We start from the raw sequence: 22362 nt of genomic DNA, 5'->3' as shown, positions 1-22362 counted from the left end.
CATCTCACAGCAAGAACTGGCAAATCTGGTGCAGTCCATGAGGAGGAGATGCACAGTAGTACTTAATGCAGCTGGTGGCCACACCAGATACTGACTGTTACTTTTTACCCCCCCACCCCTTGTTCAGAGACACATTATTCCATATATGTTAGTCATATGTCTGTGGAACTTGTTCAGTTTATGTCTCAGTTGTTGAAACTTATGTTCATACAAATATTTACACGTTAAGTTTGCTGAAAATAAACGCAGTTGACAGTGAGAGGGCGTTACTTTTTTTGCTGAGTTTAGTATTTGAAACAATGATGTGTAGAAATCCAGGACAATATATAAATGGCCAATGAGAGGCTTTGAGGCCTCCGGCCACCATATTGGCACTCCCCAGAAGGAGCAGTCCTCCATAGGAATTAATGGAATTCTAAAGCAATTCAATAAGTTACATATTTTTAAAGAATTTCTTTGTTGTAGTAGGGTCAATAACATTAGTACCCCTAAAAAATATATTAAGGAATATGTCATTTTTGTTATTGTCATGTTCATGGCACTTAATATAATTTAAAAGTATTTATTAAGGTGTCTGTAGACATTAATAAATGCATTTCTATAGCTTCCCAAATCTTTTTTTTTTTTTTTTAAACAATGGAGGAGTACCAAGATGGCTGCATGGTTTCTTCAAAACAGCACCCCTCTGTAAGTCATCTAGGGTTAATACATATCATTAATTTGAACCCAGGTCTGTTAAAGGGACAGGGGGTTAGGGGTCACAGGAAAGCACAGCAGCACCTAAAATACGTAGGATTGAGCAAAGATTGTGATTTCTGACTTGTAACCTCAGCAGCAGTCGAGGCAGTGACACTGGTGACTTATTACAGAAAGGAGACAGACAGTAATGTCATTCAGGCACGGTGGCCTTTAAGTTGATCTCATAGGGCGTAAAATTGGTCCTCTTTAAGATGTTGAAACCACTTAGAGATGTTGAAGATGTAGAAACCACTTAGAGGTGAACAAGTCTTGAAAATGGTGGTGCAGACTGCCTGTTTGCACAAATAGAGGAGTCTATGCGGTGTTGTAAATCAGAACACTATCGGAAAATTCTGAGCATACCGTGAAGGCCTGAGGCAGTGCTTAGAAGCTTTACTTCCAGTTGATGCCAAACATGTCAGTGCATTGATGTGTGTGTGTGTGTGTGTGTGTGTGTGTGTGTGTGTGTGTGTGTGTGTGTGTGTGTGTGTGTGTGTGTTTGAAAGGAGTGTGTGTAAATGGCAGCTTATGTGTGTATGCAGCATGGGAGACTTTAAAAACTTTGTGACGTTGGTGTGTAGTGGGGATTGACAGCAGGGAGTGATCATCGGTCACCCCCGTCTGCCAGAGAGCCAGAACACTCAAAGCTAGCAGCAGCTGCTTGGCTCAACTCCAGTCCTCCAGACTCAGCCATTGAGTACCAGACCAGAGAGTCTACTCCAACACATACCCTCCAGACAGGGCCACAGAGAGCAGGGCCACAGAGAGCAGGGCCACAGAGAGCAGGGCCACAGAGAGCAGGGCCACAGAGAGCAGGGCCACAGAGAGCAGGGCCACAGAGAGCAGGGCCACAGAGAAACGGTTAAGCCTCACCCAGTTATTGTTATCCCCTGCTGATGACAATAGCTCCAAAAGATGACGTTGGAGAGGGCAACTCTGTATGCACCTTGAGTGTAGCAGAGAGTACACACTGTTAAGCTCTCAATTACAGCTGTGCTGCGGAGAACAACCAACCAGACAGCAGGAGTGACGCAGGAGAAGCTCAGGGACCACAGGGAGCTCTCATTACACTCAATGCCTCCCCTGAGGACCACTGGAGTGGATGTGGATGGAGCCAGGAGAAGACTAATGCATCCCCCTTTCCTCCCCATCCCCAATGTGCACGAGTCCTGTCATCATTGTTGATTAGGGCACAGCCTCTTTGTCTGTATCTATGTCCTTCGTTGAGGCCTGCCCAGTGAATTATCACTAAACATCCTGATCCTAGGATGGAGTTTCGTATCTACACTAATCTATCCAGATTTCCTCAGGTCTTGAGCCTTATACTACTTTGTCTCCTGTCGCCACAGAGACTCGCACAGCTCTCAACGCACCCCTGGTCTGTGCCAGCGGGTAACCCATATGTGCAGAGCTAGGGTTAGTTTTCTTTTTTAAAGCTCCTCCTGTATTCACCAAGGAATGTGACCGAAAAGGACTCAGTCTAACAACCACACAGTCAGGAATGTCTGAAGCAACCAGCACCCTTCCTGGTGGAGTTTCCTACTGTGGTAGAGAGTTGAGCTAAAGGAGAGGCTACTCTATAGCTGGATGTGTCTGGTGTACTAGAGACTGTGGTGGGGCTGGAGAATGGAGATGACAGCCTACTCCTCTGCCTCAAAACGAGTCAATGCCACATGCCCTTACTCAGTGTTTCTCAGCCAAAATCATACAAGTGTGAAGTGTACACTCCAAGTGTTACTTCTAGTAGTATACCATATCAACATGGTAATGACTCATTTCAGTTGTATGATCTTGACTGGGTGCTGTTAAATCCCTAGAGGCTAGGACACCAATGAAACATCTTTCCAGGAAATAGGCAACGGTATATCAATGAGCAACCGAGCTGACTTTAAAAGCTGCTAAGTCTCAGAGGATGGAAGATAGTTCAGCCTGAACGCCACAGGAATTTCCTCCTTTCACTGGATTCCACAGCTCCATTGTCCAGAACCTTCACTGGTTCACTTACCGGCTGGTGTTAGAAAACAACAAACACACACATGCTCACTTACTCTTTCACTACACAGATGTGTCTAATTAAAAACAGGACACTGACTTGAAAACGGCACACAAGGAGCCATTATTCTATGCCAGGAGTACACAACTCTTACCCTACGAGGTCCGGAGCCTGCTGGTTTTCTATTCTATCTGATAATTAATTGCATGCACCTGGTGTCCCAGTGCCTGATTAGAAGGGAAGAATGGGGGGGAAGCAGTGGAACAAGCTTCGAAGTTCAGATTTTAATTTGAGGGTTCTATGCCATTTAGCAGTTTCTCCTTTTTAGAAAGAAGGTATTATCCTTCTCATGGCATTAATTTACACACCAGAGCAGAAGCATACATTACTCTCGATACAGTTGTTATAGTCCTCTTTCCTAATTGTATCACCTCTCACAAGAATGGCTTGCTTGGAATGAAAACCATGCCTACAGTAGGAGTGATGTCATGGAAAGATTCTGAGCTATGCTGGTACTGTACAAGTCATGATAACATGCGCGCACCCCTGTCTCTCAACCACCTGTGGATTACCCGGCAGTGGTTCTGACAGCCTTTAAATGCCTCTAATATAAGAACATAGAAAACCAGACAACAGCAAAGGCAACCAAGGTAGAGCAAACTTAATTTCCCCTTTCTCGATCTCTCATTCCCACTCTTTTTCCTCACACACGGAACTGATTAACCCCACTTATTCTTGCATTCAGAAGCAAACAGAGACATGGTTAAGTGTATTACAGAGTGGAAATGTCAATAAAGCCACTAATTCACATGCATAAATCAGCTAACAATGGGACAAATGGATCTCCAAATGAATCCTGATGGCTTTTGCACACTGCATCCAAGCATGTGGGTCTACTTTCGCATCAAAATAGTCTTGCCAAGGCGAACCTTAGTCAACACCGTAGTCAACCACACAGTCTCATTTCCTTGGCAACCGTGATTCATTTCCCTGACAACAGGGCAAGGACATCTCCAAGAAGGGAAGCGTCAGTCAGTCAGCCTCAGTCTTTGACAAATTGTCATTGAAAGCAATGATTGATGTCATTACCGGAGCACAAAATATATAAATTAATCTGTTTTCTGGATAACTCTGTTAGAAGCAGGCTATGGTTTTGTATCCAACAAGGACCATAGGAGCTGATCATGGACTACAGGAAAAGGCGGGCCAAAGAGCCCCCCATTAACATTGACGGGGCTGTAGTGGAGCGGGTTGAGAGTTTCAAGTTCCTTGGTGTCCACATCACCAACGAACTATCATGGTCCAAACATACCAAGACAGTCGTGAAGAGGGCACAGCAAAACCTTTTCCCTCTTAGGAGACTGAAAAGATTTGGCATGGGTCCCCAGATCCTAAAAAGGTTCTATAGCTGCACCATCGAGAGCATCTTGACCGGTTGCATCACCGCCTGGTATGACAACTTCTCGGCATCTGACTGTAAGGCGCTACAGAGGGTAGACATCACTGGGGCCAAGCTACCTGCCATCCAGGACCTATATAATAGGCAGTGTCAGAGGAAATTTACATTGACACCCACCCCCTGAACACTGCTGTACTCACTGTTTGTTTGTTACCTATGCATAGGCACTTCGCCCCACCTAAATGTACAGATTACCTCAACTAGCCTGTACCCCTGCACACTGACTCTGTACCGGTGCCCCCTGTATATAGCCTCGTTATTGTTATTATGCTACTTTTTATTTTAGCCTACTTGGTAAATATTTTCTTCTTGAACTGCACTGTTGGTTAAGGGCTTGTAAGTAAGCATTTCACGGTAGTCTACACTTGTATTCGGCGCATGTGACAAATAAAAGTTAAATTTGATGTCATTTTCAGTTCAGTCCACCAAGGTCAACTATGTTGCAATAGGCTTAGAACTCCAGAGGGTTACAATAAGCTTGGTACTCCAGGTTAAGGAGCCTAGATCACTCATACCTTGAAAAGGGGATCGACCATAGGCCAGGGGATTCAAAATAGCAAGGGCATTTTTATAGCTAAAGGTTGTGCTTTGTCAGCTGGAACAGGGTTTCCCCAAATTCAGTCCTGGGGTCCCACAGGTGCACATTTTGTTTTTTGCCCTAGCACTACACAGCTGATTCAAATAACCAACTCATCATCAAGCTTTAATTATTTCAATCATCTATGTAGTGCTAGAGCAAAAAACAGAAAGTGCACCCAGGGTGGGCCCCAGGACCGAGTTTGGGAATCCCTGAGCTGGAAGACAGAACATACTTAGTTGGCTTGATGAGTAATGTATTACATGAAGATGTTCCAATTCACCTCTGACCTCATCTGAAATCAATGCTCTTCTCGTCTCTCCACTGTCAGGTAGAGGCCAGTGCATCACATACAATTGATGACAGTCCTGGTCCTTGTGTGACTGACAGCATGATAAAAGGATGATATGTGGGGTGGCGGCCACATCTAGAGGATCCAGTTGCTCGCAGGGCAAAACGCAAAAGCATCCATTCGCTCACTGTGGTGCGGTCTTCTCAAAACAATAGACCAGCCAAAGTCCATCCAATCCCTGCATCCCTTCCTGCCTCCTCCAGCTTAGGGTCACTGTGTTCCTCACTATTCAGCCAAACAGGTCCTCAACAACCTCTTCAAACAGAGACCCAATCATGAAAAAAATCAGTCATTAACTAACCGAGCACAATGAAGGTCTGTTGAACACGTTTCCGGTCTGTAACCATCCCTCCAGCTAATGTAAACCTCGCTGTGGCAAGCAAGAAATACCCATCGGAGAGAGAGCATACAGTACACCCGAACAATAGGAACAAATCATACATTACAGTCCAGGTCCACGACACAACCTGTAAGACATAACATTGCATCATTACTCACTTCGTAATAATGAGAGTTAACATCTTTTACATTAGCAATGCATTGTACTTCCATATTAGCAAATTATTCAGATAAACACTCACCAAACCAAGGACTGCACCCTCTAACCCTCTGTTCCAATAGGACAGTAATGGCGATGAAGTCACCCCACTTATTCATACTTATTTGTTCCAACTCAAAATACCAACTCTGACCAATCCCCAAATGACATTGTCTTTGATAAAAAGTACACCCAGCTAAAATACTGTAGCTAGGTGAGCTGTGAAAAGCTTGGCATCGTCAAATGGCACTTATCCAGTTAGGGTGCTGTCATAGGCATAACACAATGTCCTTGAGCCGCAAGCATAAAGAACGCAAAAAAATAACGGGATCGAAAAAGAGAATAACACCCACACAGAGACACACACCCACAATCATACGCTAGGCAGAAGTACGCACACAGTGACTCAGACTGCTTACACACATGCATTGAGTTGTCATCTCTAGAGCATATGTAGACGTATTTGTAGCCAATTGCACACGGACTGTGGAATTTAATCCATCCCAACATTTAGGGAGTGTGAGTTCACGTTGGAATGTTTTAATCGCCCAGCCGCATGACAGTGGATTCTGATGAGTGGTTTCACAAGGGCTACCAGTGGTTTCCTGGAAATGGAACAATTAACCGGACAATGACGTGAAGAGCACTTTCTCCACTGATGGGATGGAGTACTCTAAGCACCACATCACTATAACACCCATCCACTTCAAACGGTAGAAACAAATGAGCCCTTGCAACAAAGACCCATTTATGTTAGTTTACAAAAATGATGATACGGTCAAATATTTATATTCCTTTTTGGAATGTGTATACCACATCAAGTCTAATTATTGAAAGATTGTGTCGTCACACTTCTCTTTCAATTATGCATGCAAGTTTTGAATTTCATACCTCCTTGCCATACTTCTTATAATGATTCATCAAGTCTATCAATTTTTTCCAGAAAAGCACATTTGGTTTTTAGTCTATACAATTCAAATAGGCCTATTACGCCCCCAAGGCAGTTTCACTGAGTGGGAGTGTCCTCTGCTCTTCAAAAGAGACTGCTGGTGCTCAGAACTGCAGCCTGAGACAGAGGGGCTCAGGGTAATGCTAGCTGGAAGAAAACTGTATGTAACAGCTGCTATACTGCATATTTCAATGCTACACACTTTGACATGCAAACATCTTGGTGCTAAAAACAAGCATTTCGCTGCATCTGCAATAGCATCTGCAAATCTGTGTATGCGGCAAATAAACTTTGATTTGATCTTTTTGTAAAACATTTAAATCTAAAGCCTATTGGAAAATAAAAAACTGGCACATGCAAACTAATCTGGTCACGACTTGTTTGCAAGTGTAGAAAAGAAAGCACATCCTCCGACTGTGGGTCTGCTTTAGGGGAATTTAACTAATTTACAGTGCCGTCAGAAAGTATTCAGACTCCTTGACTTTTTCCACATTTTGTTACGTTACAGCCTTATTCTAAAATGGATTAAATTGTCCCCCCTCATCAGTCTACACACAATAACCCCATAATGACAAAGCAAAAACAGGTTTAGACATTTTTGCTAAAAAACTGAAATATGACATTTACATAATTATTCCGTCCCAGCAGTACGTCATCAGGGTGCACAACAGAATATTTTACGGACTACACTAGATGTGTTGTTTAAATTACTTTTTTTTCCCATTAAATCGATTTTAATCAGAACTAAAGTTTTATTGCTAAGTATTCCACAATGCGGTTAGCCTTTACAGTTGGGACTGCAAGATTATGTTAAATTTTTTTGCGTGGATTCCGTCAGTGTTAGCTGTCTGTACTACATACACCTGTCATCGTTGTGGAAAAGACTCATTTTCGTAAAACAACTGGTTGCAGTAAAGAGGATACTAAGGAGATCCTGAGGGAAGACGATGGGAACCAACAGTTTTACGCTATGAAAGAACAACATACTCCATCACGGAAAGATCCGGCTACCTCAAAAAAATAACTTTAACCCGAAAAAAAATAAGAAAAACAGATTAATCTACAGACGGACTATTTACTTACCGTTGAAGTAGAGGCTAGTGCTCTGGCTGGAATCCATGCAACACTGGAAAAATTGTGTGAGGAGGTAGCAGAGCTGAGGGGGAGTTGAGTTCAGCCAGAGTGAAATTCTCACGCTCCAAGGAGAAAACAAAACATGGATTGTCTACTCAGGGAAAACAGGATGATGGAGTCGCTACTAGAAAAAGTCGTAGCATGCGTGAAAATACTTTTTTTTTCTGGGATTCATGAGGACACATCCAATAATCCAGAGGGCGCGATCAGAGAATTCTTGCTATCCGCCTTGAAACTTCCTATAGAAACTGTAAACAAGGTGGCTTTCCACAGAGTACACAGACTTGGAGCGACAAGACCAAGGGTCCCTGAACGATCATTGCAAAATTTGAACACTACCAACAAAAGGAGCTAATCAAAAGCGGAGGAAGGGAGCTTAAAAGGGACCAAATTCGGTCTCAATTACCAATTTCCCAGGGAGATAAACGAACGTCGTAAAAGACTGTATCCGGAACAAAGGCAACAAAAGGGAGAAGGGTAAGTGTGCCTTTCTCAATGTGGACAAACTCTTTATAGATGGACAGCTATTCTGAGACCAAATGCGATCGGATCATCATCTAATTGGCATTCACATAACTTATAGATTTTCCACGTGGACGGGGATATTGGATATCAGTTTACTGGAGGACAATTTATTTCTAACTAACACTAAATTATTTATAACTGAATTTTTTCAGTATCATATACAGTTGAAGTTGGAAATTTACATACACTTAGGTTGGAGTCATTAAAACTAGTTTAACCATTCCACATATTTCTTGTTAAAAAAAACTACTTTTGGCAAGTCGGTTAGGACATCTACTTTGTGCATGACAAGTAATTTTTCCCCGACAGACTATTTTCACTCATACTTTACTGTATCACAATTCCAGTGGGTCAGAAGTTTACATACACTAAGTTGGCTGTGCCTTTAAACAGCTTAGAAAATTCCAGTAAATTATGTAATGACTTTAGAAGCTTCTGACAGGCTAATTAACATAATTTGAGTCAATTGGAGGTGTACCTGTGGATGTATTTCAAGGCCTACCTTCAAACTCAGTGCCTCTTTGCTTGACATCATGGGAAAAATCAAAGGAAAATCAGCCAAGACCTCAGAAAAAAAATTGTAGACCTCCACAAGTCTGGTTCATCCTTGGGAGCAATTTCCAAACACCTGAAGGTACCATGTTCATCTGTACAAACAATAGTAAGCAAGTATAAAAACCATGGGACCACGCAGCCGTCATACCGCTCAGGAAGGAGACATGTTCTGTCTCCTAGAGATGAACGTACTTTGGTGGGAAAGTGCAAATCAATCCCAGAACAACAGCAAAGGACCTTGTGAAGATGCTGGAGGAAACAGGTACAACAAAAGTATCTATATCCACAGTAAAACTAGTCCTATATCGACATAACCTGAAAGGCCGCTCAGCAAGGAAGAAGCCACTGCTCCAAAACCGCCATAAATAGACAGACTACGGTTTGCAACTGCACATGGGGACAAAGAACGTACTTTTTGGAGAAATGTCCTCTGGTCTGATGAAACAAAAGTAGAACTGTTTGGCCATAATGACCATCGTTATGTTTGATGGAAAAATGGGGAGGCTTGCAATCCGAAGAATACCATCCCAAACGTGACGCACGGGGGTGGCAGCAGCATGTTGTGGAGGTGTTTTGCTGCAGGAGGGACTGGTGCACGTCACAAAATAGATGGCATCATGAGGACAGAAAATTATGTGGATATATTGAAGCAAGATTTATAGGCATCAGTCAGGAAGTTAAAGCTTGTTCGCAAATGGGTCTTCCAATGGACAATGGTCCAATGATCTTCCAATTGCTTAAGGACAACAAAGTCAGGGTATTGGAGTGGCCATCAAAGCCCTGACCTCAATCCTATAGAAAATTTGTGGAAAAGCGTGTGCAAGGCCTACAAACCTGACTCCGTTACACCAGCTCTGTCAGGAGGAATGGGCCAAAATGCACCCAATTTATTGTGGGAAGCTTGTGGAAGGCTACCCACAATGTTTGACCCAAGTTAAACAATTTAAAGGCAATGCTACCAAATACTAATTGAGTGTATGTAAACATCTGACCCACTGGGAATGTTATGAAAGAAATAAAAGCTGAAATAAATCAATCATACTTTGCTATTAGTCTGACATTTCACAATCTTAAAATAAAGTGATGATCCCAACTGACCTAAAACAGGGAATTTTTACTCGGATTAAATGTCAGGAATTGTGAAAAACTGAGTTTAAATATATTTGGCTAAAGTGTATTTAAACTTCCGACTTCAACTGTACATGGAATAGTGCCAGACATGCACCCAAACATATACAGTTGGCATTGCTGTTATCATTTTAGTTGTCCTAAATGTCCTTTGTTCAAAATGTATTTTTTTTAAATAACATTTTTTTGCATTGTTATTTACCGTTTCCTTTTTCTCTTTAGTTCATTCTCTTTGTTGTTGGTGCATGTTTCGGATATTCAATAAAAACATACAGTGCCTTGCAAAAGTATTCGGCCCCCTTGAACTTTGCGACCTTTTGCCACATTTCAGGCTTCAAACATAAAGATATAAAACTGTATTTTTTTGTGAAGAATCAACAACAAGTGGGACACAATCATGAAGTGGAACGACATTTATTGGATATTTCAAACTTTTTTAACAAATCAAAAACTGAAAAAATTGGGTGTGCAAAATTATTCAGCCCCCTTAAGTTAATACTTTGTAGCGCCACCTTTGCTGTGATTACAGCTGTAAGTCGCTTGGGGTATGTCTCTATCAGTTTTGCACATCGAGAGACTGAAATTTTTCCCATTCCTCCTTGCAAAACAGCTCGAGCTCAGTGAGGTTGGATGGAGAGCATTTGTGAACAGCAGTTTTCAGTTCTTTCCACAGATTCTCGATTGGATTCAGGTCTGGACTTTGACTTGGCCATTCTAACACCTGGATATGTTTATTTTTGAACCATTCCATTGTAGATTTTGCTTTATGTTTTGGATCATTGTCTTGTTGGAAGACAAATCTCCGTCCCAGTCTCAGGTCTTTTGCAGACTCCATCAGGTTCTCTTCCAGAATGGTCCTGTATTTGGCTCCATCCATCTTCCCATCAATTTTAACCATCTTCCCTGTCCCTGCTGAAGAAAAGCAGGCCCAAACCATGATGCTGCCACCACCATGTTTGACAGTGGGGATGGTGTGTTCAGGGTGATGAGCTGTGTTGCTTTTACGCCAAACATAACGCTTTGCATTGTTGCCAAAAAGTTCAATTTTGGTTTCATCTGACCAGAGCACCTTCTTCCACATGTTTGGTGTGTCTCCCAGGTGGCTTGTGGCAAACTTTAAACAACACTTTTTATGGATATCTTTAAGAAATGGCTTTCTTCTTGCCACTCTTCCATAAAGGCCAGATTTGTGCAATATACGACTGATTGTTGTCCTATGGACAGAGTCTCCCACCTCAGCTGTAGATCTCCGCAGTTCATCCAGATTGAACATGGGCCTCTTGGCTGCATCTCTGATCAGTCTTCTCCTTGTATGAGCTGAAAGTTTAGAGGGACGGCCAGGTCTTGGTAGATTTGCAGTGGTCTGATACTCCTTCCATTTCAATATTATCGCTTGCACAGTGCTCCTTGGGATGTTTAAAGCTTGGGAAATCTTTTTGTATCCAAATCCGGCTTTAAACTTCTTCACAACAGTATCTCGGACCTGCCTGGTGTGTTCCTTGTTCTTCATGATGCTCTCTGCGCTTTTAACGGACCTCTGAGACTATCACAGTGCAGGTGCATTTATACGGAGACTTGATTACACACAGGTGGATTGTATTTATCATCATTAGTCATTTAGGTCAACATTGGATCATTCAGAGATCCTCACTGAACTTCTGGAGAGAGTTTGCTGCACTGAAAGTAAAGGGGCTGAATAATTTTGCACGCCCAATTTTTCAGTTTTTGATTTGTTAAAAAAGTTTGAAATATCCAATAAATGTCGTTCCACTTCATGATTGTGTCCCACTTGTTGTTGATTCTTCACAAAAAAATACAGTTTTATATCTTTATGTTTGAAGCCTGAAATGTGGCAAAAGGTCGCAAAGTTCAAGGGGGCCGAATACTTTCGCAAGGCACTGTATATATTTTTTAAATAACTAAGTATTCAGTCCTTTGTTGAAGCATCTTTGGCAGCGAACACAGCATCGAGTCGTCTTGGTTATGACGCTACAAGCTTAGCACATCTGTATTTGGTGAGTTTCTCCCATTCTTCTCTGCAGATCCTCACAATCTCTGTCAGGTTGGATGGGAAGCATGCTGCACAGCTATTTCCAAGTCTCTCCGGTGATGTTTGATCTTGTTCAAGTCTGGGCCACTCAAGGACATTCAGAGACTTGTCCTGAAGCCACTCCTGCGTTGTCTTGGCTGTGTGCTTAGGGTCATTGCCCTGTTGGAAGGTGAACCTTCACCCCAGTCTGAGGTTCTGAGCACTCTGGAGCAGGTATTCATCAAGGATCTCTCTGTACTTTGCTCCGATCATCTTTCCCTCGATCCTGACTATTCTCCTAGTCCCTGCTGCTGAATAACATCCCCACAGCATGATGCTGCCACCACCATTCTTCACCGTAGGGATGGTGCCAGATTTCCTCCAGATGTGACGCTTGGCATTTGGGACAAAGAGTTCAATCTTTGGCTTCATCAGATCAGAGAATGTTGTTTCTCATAATCAGAGAGTATTTAGGTGCCTTTTGGCAAACTCTAAGTGGGCTGTCATGTGCCTTTTACTGAGGAGTGGCTTCCATCTTGCCACTACCATAAAGGCCTGATTGGTAGAGTGCTGCAGAAATGATTGTCCTTCTGGAAGGTTTTCCCATCGCCACAAAGGAACTCTAGAGCTCTATCAGAGGGACCATCGGGTTCTTGGTCACCTCCCCGACTAAGGCCCTTCTCCCCCGAATTGCTCAGTTTGGCCGGGCGGCCAGCTCTAGGAAGAGTCTTGGTGGTTCCAAACTTCTTCCGTTTAAGAATTATGGAGGCTACTGTGTTCTTAGGGAACTTCAAAGCTACAGAAAATGTTTGGTACCCTTCCCCAGATCTGTGCCTCTACACAATCCTGTCTCGGAGCTCTACGGACAATTCCGTCGACCTCGTGGCTTGGTTTTTGCTCTGTCAACTGTGGGACCTTATATAGACAGGTGTGTGCCTTTCCAAATAATGTCCAATCAATAGAATTTACTGCAGGTGGACTCCAATCGAGTTGTAGAAACATCTCAAGGATGATCATTGGAAACAGGATGCACCGGAGCTTGATTTCGAGTCTCATAGCAAAGGGTCTGAATACTTATGTAAATAAGGTATCTGTTTCTGTCTAAAAACCTGTTTTCACTTTGTCATTATGGGGTATTCTGTGTAGATTGCTAAGGATTTTTATTTCATCAATTTTAGAATAAGGCTGTAACTTAAAATGTGGAAAAGGTCAAGGGGTTTAAATACTTTCCGAAGGCACTGTATACAAACTACAAACGCAACACGCACATGATTTCAGAGATTTTACTGAGTTTATAGTTCATAGAAGGAAATCAGTCAATTGAAATAAATTAATTAGGCCCAAATCTATGGATTTCACATGACTGGGCAGGGGCACAGCCATTGGTGGGCATAGGCCCAGCTAATCCGAATTAGTTTTTTCACACAAAAGGGAAATACACCATCGTAGACAAATTTAACATTAAATTCTCTGGAAACATCTCTGGTGGACATTCCTGCAGTCAGCATGCCAATTGCATGCGCTCTCAAAACTTGAGACATCTGCGGCATTGTGTTGCATGACAAAAATAGAGTGGCCTTTAATTGTCCCCAGCACAATGTGCACCTGTGTAATGATCATGCAGTTTAATCAGCTTCTTGATATGCCACACCGGTCAGGTGGATTATCTAGCAAAGGAGAAATGCTCACTAACAGGGATGTAAAACAAATGTTTGCACAAAATGAAAAATAAGCTTTTGTGCATATGGAACATTTCTGGGATCTTTTATTTCAGCTCGTGAAACATGGGACCAGCACTTTACATGTTGCGTTTATATTTTAGTTCAGTGTACAGCTGATGGCCTTTTGAGGAAATCTAACTCTATATTAATGACAGACTATGAAAGTTGAACCATTTCTGACAGTTAAAAAGACCACATGACAAGTCTGTCCTGAGGTAAACTAATGAGTCACAGCTCCCTCAGACTTGTCCATCAGCGTGTGAGAGCACAGCAATGACATTCAGAGTGAGCCAGAGATCTTAAGGCCGGTGCCTGGCATTCCTTCATTACATAACACTCAGCAACTCCTTATATACAGACTTCTCGTATGGATCCAGGCAATTAGCCAGACCACCTGGTCACGTCTGTGTCCTAGGGTCTGTACTGAAGTCTCTTTTGTTCACATCTCAAGAGATGTTGTCAACAACTTTTTATTTGACACGGGGTAAATTAGCCTGTTTGATTTGGGTTTGGTGTGGTGGTGATTAGTGCACTCAACAATTATCCAAGTTGACTACTGGAGTCACAGCCAAAAATCATATGACAACCAAACTTAGCTACCATACCCCCGTACTGCACAACCAAGGCATATACTGGGAATAGATGAAGGAGGTCAACCCTTCCATCTAGTTTCCCATCTCTAAGTTTGGGGTGGCAGATAGCCTAGTGGTTAGAGCATTGGGCCAGTAACCGAAAAGGTTACTAGATCGAATCCCCGAGCTGACAAGTAAAAAAAATATGTTGTTCTGCCCCTGAACAAGGCACTTAACCCACTGTTCCCCTGTAGACCGTCATTGAAAATAAGAATTTGCTCTTAACTCACTTGCCTAGTTAAATAAAGGTTGAATTTAAAAAAGAATCACATCCAGTGGTCAGATAATCATCATTTAAATGTGATGTGAAGACTGCCTGTCTGGCTAGCAACTAATGCACATGCTGGGTAGGTAGTGGTACAGCACACAAAGCGCAGTCTGACTGCAGGTGTTCTGGGCTGTAATAAGAGTGTCATTGACTGTAGAGTAGTTGACTGAGAAATAGAGGTAGTAAGACTATAGAGTAGCAGACTAGAGGCTCAGTTTGTCCTGATGCAACAACAGCTGTGATAATGGCAGGCTGAGTCAGACAGACGGCCAACTGTCTGTAGTGTCCTGACTCCTGGCTGAGCAATGAGCTATATCCTAGTCAGTGTGCCAGCTCACAGTATGCCAGTAATGATACAAATGTTTGCAATGTGGCTCAGTTGGTAGAGCATTGCACTTGCAAAGCCAGTGTTGTGGGTTCGATTCCCACAGGGGACCAATACAAAAAAATGTATGTACTAACTACGCACTGTAAGTTCCTCTGGATAAGAGTGTCTGGTAAAATGACCAAAATGTGTTGATAATATACAGTATTATTGTTAGCTGGACTAATTCGTATATAAAAAGGGCATACCTTCAAATCTAAATAAAACAAATAACACTTGATGTACATAATGATACTACAACAGGTCAACAGTGACCTACAGGTAATGTGATTGATTTAATGGAAACAAAGTCAACCCTCCCACAGAACACATTACATTAGTGCATGTCTGTGACAAAGGTAAATTGTCAAGTTGGGCCTTTTATAACAGAGGAGTTAAGAACAGCCTAAAGTTAGTATGTAGATGATCATATAGAATGGTCTCTTATCCTGCTTCGGAGGAACTTTGCAATAATGTCGTCCTCATGCCCATCTTTTTCAGGGGGTAAACTTCCTATGCTTACAGAACACAAAAGAGGCGGATATCCTGGGAGTGACAACTGGGGGACTTCACCCAAAAGGTCATGTCCACCCAATGCTCCTTTGACCTCACAGCTATGTTTAAGGGAACAGGTAGGGAGAACGACTTGCCAAGCGGCACACAGCAAATAGATCAAACACGTTCTGTGTTAAAGCATTCAACAGCAATGGAAAGCTAAATGCACAAGTTATAGCCTTCATCCAACCCTCTCCTAAATCATTTTTTACAACCAGACATAACAGAGGAATAAAGCCTCTACCAAAACAACAATATGTCTGCTACATAAATGTCATTACTTACCTAGAAACTTTGTTTTGAATGAATAAACCCATTGTTTTTAGTCCATTTTCATATCTCACTGAGAGTGCATAACATTCTGCCAGTCTGTGTTGCATGCGCACAGTATGATCATGATGGATGGGTGGTTGGGGTGAGGGCTGTGGTGCAGCAGGATTAGTAGAAGGCCTTGGCTGGAGGCCCTGCAGTCAGAGTTAATGAGTCAGATTAGTCCTTATTGTGTGTTCCCAGGGATTAGCACACTGGCCACACTGAAGTCTCCTAATGTCAACCAAGAGAGGGGGGGCAATCGAAGGAGATGGGCATATTGAGACGGAGGACAAGAGACCTTTATCAATTGTGTGTGTGTCTCGGTCTGATTGTTTGTGTAAACAGTGCTCCAGCTAGGGGGCGTTGGTAGGGGGGCACAAATTCTTCCCCAGGAGATACAGGAAGGAAGTCTTTAGCACTAGGGAGAGGTAGATATGTCTGGACCCCACCCAAAAGCGATAAGAGAGAGGATCAGGCTGGGGCCGGCCAAATCATCATCATGCCAGTATCTGCTCGGAGGCTAAACTTTCATTATTTTATTAATTGAAACACACAAAGTAAACTCTCTGTGAAACACTGATGTACGGAAGCAGAGGGAGCACTAAAGCAAATGGAGCATTTGAAACACTCAGGGGTTCCAGGAGGTGGAGGAGCAGCACTAGTCATCCACACAGGAGAGCTAGTAGGGGAGAGTGTGTGTACATGTTCCACTACGCGGGGGTGGCTCTGACAGATTGTGGTGACCCCCGTTCTCAAGAGAACCTGCAAACAGGCACTTTCACTTCCTGTTGTAACTGCCTGTATATCTTCACTGTCTGTACTGTCTTTACCACCAATGGTAAGATGTTGAATTCAACATGGCGCTGCATACAGCATGTTCCTCATCGTGTCTTCACCCATACTGTAGGTTCCATGACCCAGTTGAATATATTTCTTCCTCCGATCCTGTGGATTCAACGGCTAAACTGTTGAACATATTTATTCCCCTTTAAAATCAGGCCCCTAAAAGTTAAGGATTTTAGGGAAGTTAATAATTGCTGACAAATCAGAATATTTATCTGCAATATGGTCCGGCACGCAAACAAGCAGGGTCAGACAGAGCCATACAGGACAAACACCCCACGATGTAGGAAAAACAACTCAGGCAAAACATTGATTAGAGATTCAACACAAAACTCTCAATGAGGATGGAAAACCTGGCATCTGTCCAGCCAGTGTAGATGTGTTCCTCAGTGTAGTACTGAGGCCTGCTCTGCTCCGTCCCAACTCGTCACACTGTCAAATCTATCAAAGTACCAGCCTTTCCATAACTACCGCAGAGCAGTAGACAACACATTACGGAGAGAACACAATAGATGATTACAAAATCAATGGAAAACGTTAAAACACTTCACTGTTTAGACTGATCTGACTGCTCTACTACGAGGACACTAAACACTGACTCACAGATCCATGAGCAGCAGGCCCCTGCCTCAATGTGTCTGTCTGTATGTATTTAGTTCTGCTACTGGCAGGTGCATACATTTCTCCACTGAGTCAAAATGACAATGGGTTAGTGATGTAATCAGCCAAATGATACACATAGCATAGGCAAAGCCCAATGTATGCACTGGTGACATCTATATGCAGATGGTTCTTCTTTGCTAGCGCAGACGGAGCTGTTTGACATAAGAGACATTGAAATGGCTTCAATACCTTGGGCTTAGTAGTCTACAAGCAGTTTTATTATCCCACCGTACAACGCAATTACCGACATGTGCCTGTTCGGCAATGCTTTGGTCGGATAGTTCTGATTCGGAATGCACCGTTTGCATCTGCAAACTAATTAAATTTGGTAAACAATAAGCAGCGCTGACATGTAATTCAATTGGGAAAAAACAATCATGGCTATGCATGAAGGTGGATTTAAACAGGCTTTTGCAAGTTACAGTGAACATGACAAATAAGACAGCAATATCTTGTCTCATCCTTTGACGCACAGCTGGGTGTAACAGCAGGCCACTGCAGACTGTAGTGCCTTCAACTTGGGTCAGAATGGGGCATTCGCACAACCCCAACAGAACCATCCTCATTCCGGATAATTTCCCTTGTGTGGTGAATTGCATATAATATGTTCTACTGCTAGTCTGAGATACATACTCAGTCTAGAAACTTGGGTTAGGGAATGCCCTACTTACACCCCCAGTAAATTGAATATTTTTTAAGCTAGGCTCTTTTCCATAAAAATAAACCTTGCTCAATCTCATGATTACACTGCTTGGTAGCCTACTAAGAGGGAGAACCTCAGATGTTCTTTTTCATTCTTCAAACAATTTAAACATCTTGTGAGTCAAATCCATATGGGCAAATCATATTGGCAAATCAATGCACACCACTCACCATATTGGCAAATCAATGCACACCACTCACCATATTGGCAAATCAATGCACACCACTCACCATATTGGCAAACCAATGCACACCACTCACCATATTGGCAAATCAATGCACACCACTCACCATATTGGCAAATCAATGCACACCACTCACCATATTGGCAAATCAATGCACACCACTCACCATATTGGCAAATCAATGCACACCACTCACCATATTGGCAAATCAATGCACACCACTCACCATATTGGCAAATCAATGCACACCACTCACCATATTGGCAAATCAATGCACACCACTCACTATATAGGCAAATCAATGCACACCACTCACTATATTGGCAAATCAATGCACACCACTCACTATATTGGCAAATCAATGCACACCACTCACTATTTCTAATTGTAACATAATATGGTATTATAATGTGACGAAACACATTGGAGGCTTTCAGATTTCCTGTTTTTGAGGGAATAAGGGGAAGATTCATCCTGCTTATCTCCCATGGGCAGGCCACTGAGAAGCAAAGGAAACATGATGAGCTGAAAGGTAAATATTAGGGGGAACCCTTGAAACCCCATTCTTAAAAGAGATACTGCTGCATATCTATAAAAACAGCCTTTATTATTTACTAATTAATGGGATCGTTTTCAGATGGACATGTAGTCAGACACTACAGATCTGGTCCCCTATATTTTGATAAATATGTCTATAATAATAATCATGAAGGCTACCATTAGGCAAATCCAAAAATGATTTTTAGGTTGAATAGATTGTTAGATGTGTACTTGAGCAAATATGTTTTATAATGCGCTACAAAACACAACGGTAGGTCCTCAATTAAAAAGATGACACGGGAAAGTTGATTCAACCGTCTTCAAGTGATGCGATTTTATTAGTCTCTGCACTTCAGACCACGGCCGCCCAATTCCGGTCCTGGAGGGCCGAAACACTGCTGTTGTTTGTTTCTACCTGGTAGTTAATTGCACTCACCTGGTGTCTCAGGTCTGAATGAGTCCCTGATTTGGAGGATGAAAACCAGAATGTTCAGGCCCATTAGGGCCGGAATTGGGCAGCCCTGCACTAGAACGACTGGTTGCCTCCCACAATGTGCTACCTCTCTATTTAGTACTTACGTAAAGCGAAGGTGAGACTGCTATATGTGGTGGGATTTGTAGGCCACATTAAAACCAACATTGTAACACGGATAGACAACATAGAAAAATATAATTTGAAATGCGCCACCTAAATGTATGCTCAGAAAACGTGACAACTTTTTTACACTGGGGTAGCCTACCACAAATAGAACATTCCTCTCAGTAGTTTACAACGTATTATCACTTGGGCAAACCCAAATTAAGAATGCGTCTTACCTGTTTGTAGGAAAACGTATACCGGTAGTCTCGAAATATAGAATGAACGTATTCTAGAGACGACTTGGTTGTGGACGAATTCTTCTCTTGTCCACTGCAGTTAAATTGTAATTCCACTGCGAGCGAAATGTTCTCTGGGTCCCCGCGCGCTCTTGAGGGCTTGCTTTTGAATGCGGAAAAGATGTTCGTCAAGAAGCTACGGTGTACTCACACCCACATGAAGCGCGAACAGAAGATAGTTATATAGGTTTTGCCCCAGCCATTCCCCTCTCGGATCAACTGATTGTTAGGCGCTTATGAGTTGCACAATTATGTAACAACTGGGGGAATATCAATCAAATGCGTCTCACTGTGTGAAATACAGCTCATCGTGGTGGTGAACACACTTCCAATAAAAAAATAAAATATATACTTAAACCACTGACTAGATGAAGCAAGCAACACCTGTCAGGGAAGACATGTGCTGTGTTTATACACGCAGCCCAGTTTATTTTTTCCACTAATTGGTCTTTTGAAAAATCACATCAATATATTTTAATGACGATTAGATTAGTGCACAAACTATCAGAATTATGCTGCCTGTATAAACGCAGCCCACGTGACTCCCCAGATTGGTGTTACTTGCGTGATTGTCTATCTATTGGTTTAAGTACATTTGTCTGTTCCCCCAGTGGTTTTGCAAATTTTCCTACTAATGGAGGTATTACTTACCTTCTGTTACCGTTTCCTTCCTGTTAGGGGTGCAGGAATGAAGCACCAGGGAGCAGCAATATACCTTAGGACGTTCACCAGGAGTTTCAATTATTGTACTGTGGGTTTTATTGCATGGGTTTGAATAGCTGTAGAAACTACAATTTGGATGAGTCGATACAGTTTTGTTGAAGTACTTGCAGTGAGAAGATATGATTACAGATTGTGACGGCACAGATAAGTCATTCGGTGTTCCCTGACTTGTGTTTCCTAAGTGTCAAATCAAATTCACAGATATATACTGCATTTAGGTCCAAACTGTACTTTTCCAAGACAATATTTTTTAACCATCTAAAAACGCCCAAATATGTTGTCTAACATATTTGCTAAAATAGTAATTGTAGCTAAAATTAGACATTCCTACTATGTGTATAAATGTAATTACAGCCAGTGGATCATCTCTGTGTTTCACAACCCTGGTCCTCGAGTAGCCCCAACAGTAACCCTTTTTATTGTAACCCTGCACACCTGATTCAACTGAACATCAGGCAAGTAGCCTAGTGGTTAGAGCTTTGGGCCAGTAACCGAAAGGTTGGTGGATTGAAGCCCCGAGCTGACAATGTAAACATCTGCCATTCTGCCCGAGCAAGGCAGTTAACTCACTGTTCCCCGGGTGCCGAAGACGTGGAAGTCGATTATGGCAGGCCCCGCACCTCTCTGATTCAGAAGGGTTGGGTTAAATGCATTGTTGTACAACTGACTCGGTATCCCCCATTCCCATCAAGCCCTCAATGAGTTGTCAAGGGCAACAACAAACCTGTGTACTGTTGGGGATCCTCGAGGACCGAGGTTAGGAAACAGTGATTATCTAGTGCACAGACAGTGCATTCGGAAATGACTTTATCCACATTTTCTAAAGTTACTTTTTCTAAAATGGATGTTTAAAAAGAAAATTGACACAAAATACCCCATAATATCAAAGCAAAAAAAGGTTGACATTTTTGCAAACTTATAAAAAAATAAAACAAATACCTTATTTACATAATTATTCAGACCCTTTGCTATCAGACTCAAAATTTAGCTCAGGTGCATCCTGTTTCCATTGATCACCCTTCATGTTTCTACAACTTGGGAGTCCACCTGAGATAAATTCAAATGATTGGAAAGGCACACCTGTCTGTATAACGTTTGACAGTGGAAGTCAGAGCGAAAACCAAGCCATGAGGTCGAAGGAATTGTCCGTCGAGCTCCAAGACAGGATTGTGTCCAGGCAAAGATCTGGGGAAGGTTACAAAAACATTTTTGCAGCATTGAATGTCCCCAAGAACACAGTGGTCTCCATTATATGGAAGAAGTCTCTTCCAAGAGCTGGCCGTCCAACCAAACAGAGCAATCGGGGGAGAAGGGCCTTGGTCAGGGAGGTGACCAAGAACCCAAGTCTCTCTGACAGAGCTCCAGAGTTCCTGTGTGGAGATGGGAAAACCTTCCACAAGGACAACCATCTCCGCAGCACTCCACCAAATCAGGCCTTCATGGTAGTGGCCAGACGGAAGCCACTCAGTAAAAGGCACATGGCAATCTCCAAGCGGGCTGTTAAAAGGCACCTAAAGTACTCTGACCATGAGAAACAAGATTCTCTGGTCTGATGAAACCAAGATTGAAATCTTTGGCCTGAATACCAAGCGTCACGTCTGGAGGAAACCTGGCACCCTCCCTACGGGGAAGCATGGTGGTGGCAGCATCATGTTGTGGGGATGTTTTTCAGCGGCAGGGACTGGGATACTACTCAGGGTTGAGGGAAAGATGAACAGAGCAAAGATCCTTGATGAAAACCTGCTCCGCTCAGAACCTCAGACTGGGGCGAAGGTTCCTTCCAACAGGACAAAGTCCCTAAGCACACAGCCAAAACAACGTAGAAGTGGCTTCGGGACAAGTTTCAATGTCCTTAAGTGGCCCAGCCAGAGCCCAGACTTGAACCCGATCAAAAAACTCTGCACAGACCTGAAAATAGCTGTGCAAGACTCTCCCCATCCAACTTGACAGAGCTTGAGAGGATCTGCAGAGAATATGGGAGGAATTACCCAAATACAGGTG

At 42.7% G+C, this 22362-nt stretch overlaps 1 protein-coding gene across 2 annotated transcripts in view; it reads right to left on the bottom strand.

Annotated features, from left to right (window-relative positions):
* The window catches only part of LOC112249354 (adenylate cyclase type 2-like), an 82424-nt gene extending 62608 nt beyond the window's left edge, over positions 1 to 19816 (bottom strand). Inside the window, exon 1 of one of the 2 annotated variants that reach the window (XM_042321197.1) lies at positions 19579 to 19816. The gene's annotated coding sequence lies outside the window, so the exon portion shown is untranslated. The remainder of the gene's footprint in view (positions 1 to 19578) is intronic. The other variant, XM_042321198.1, reaches the window with a different exon arrangement.
* Between the last annotated feature and the right edge of the window lie 2546 nt (positions 19817 to 22362).

Source organism: Oncorhynchus tshawytscha, linkage group LG04 (assembly GCF_018296145.1).
Source record: "Oncorhynchus tshawytscha isolate Ot180627B linkage group LG04, Otsh_v2.0, whole genome shotgun sequence".
In the NCBI taxonomy this organism is placed as follows: domain Eukaryota; kingdom Metazoa; phylum Chordata; class Actinopteri; order Salmoniformes; family Salmonidae; genus Oncorhynchus; species Oncorhynchus tshawytscha.
This window is presented reverse-complemented; position numbering and strand designations above follow the sequence as displayed.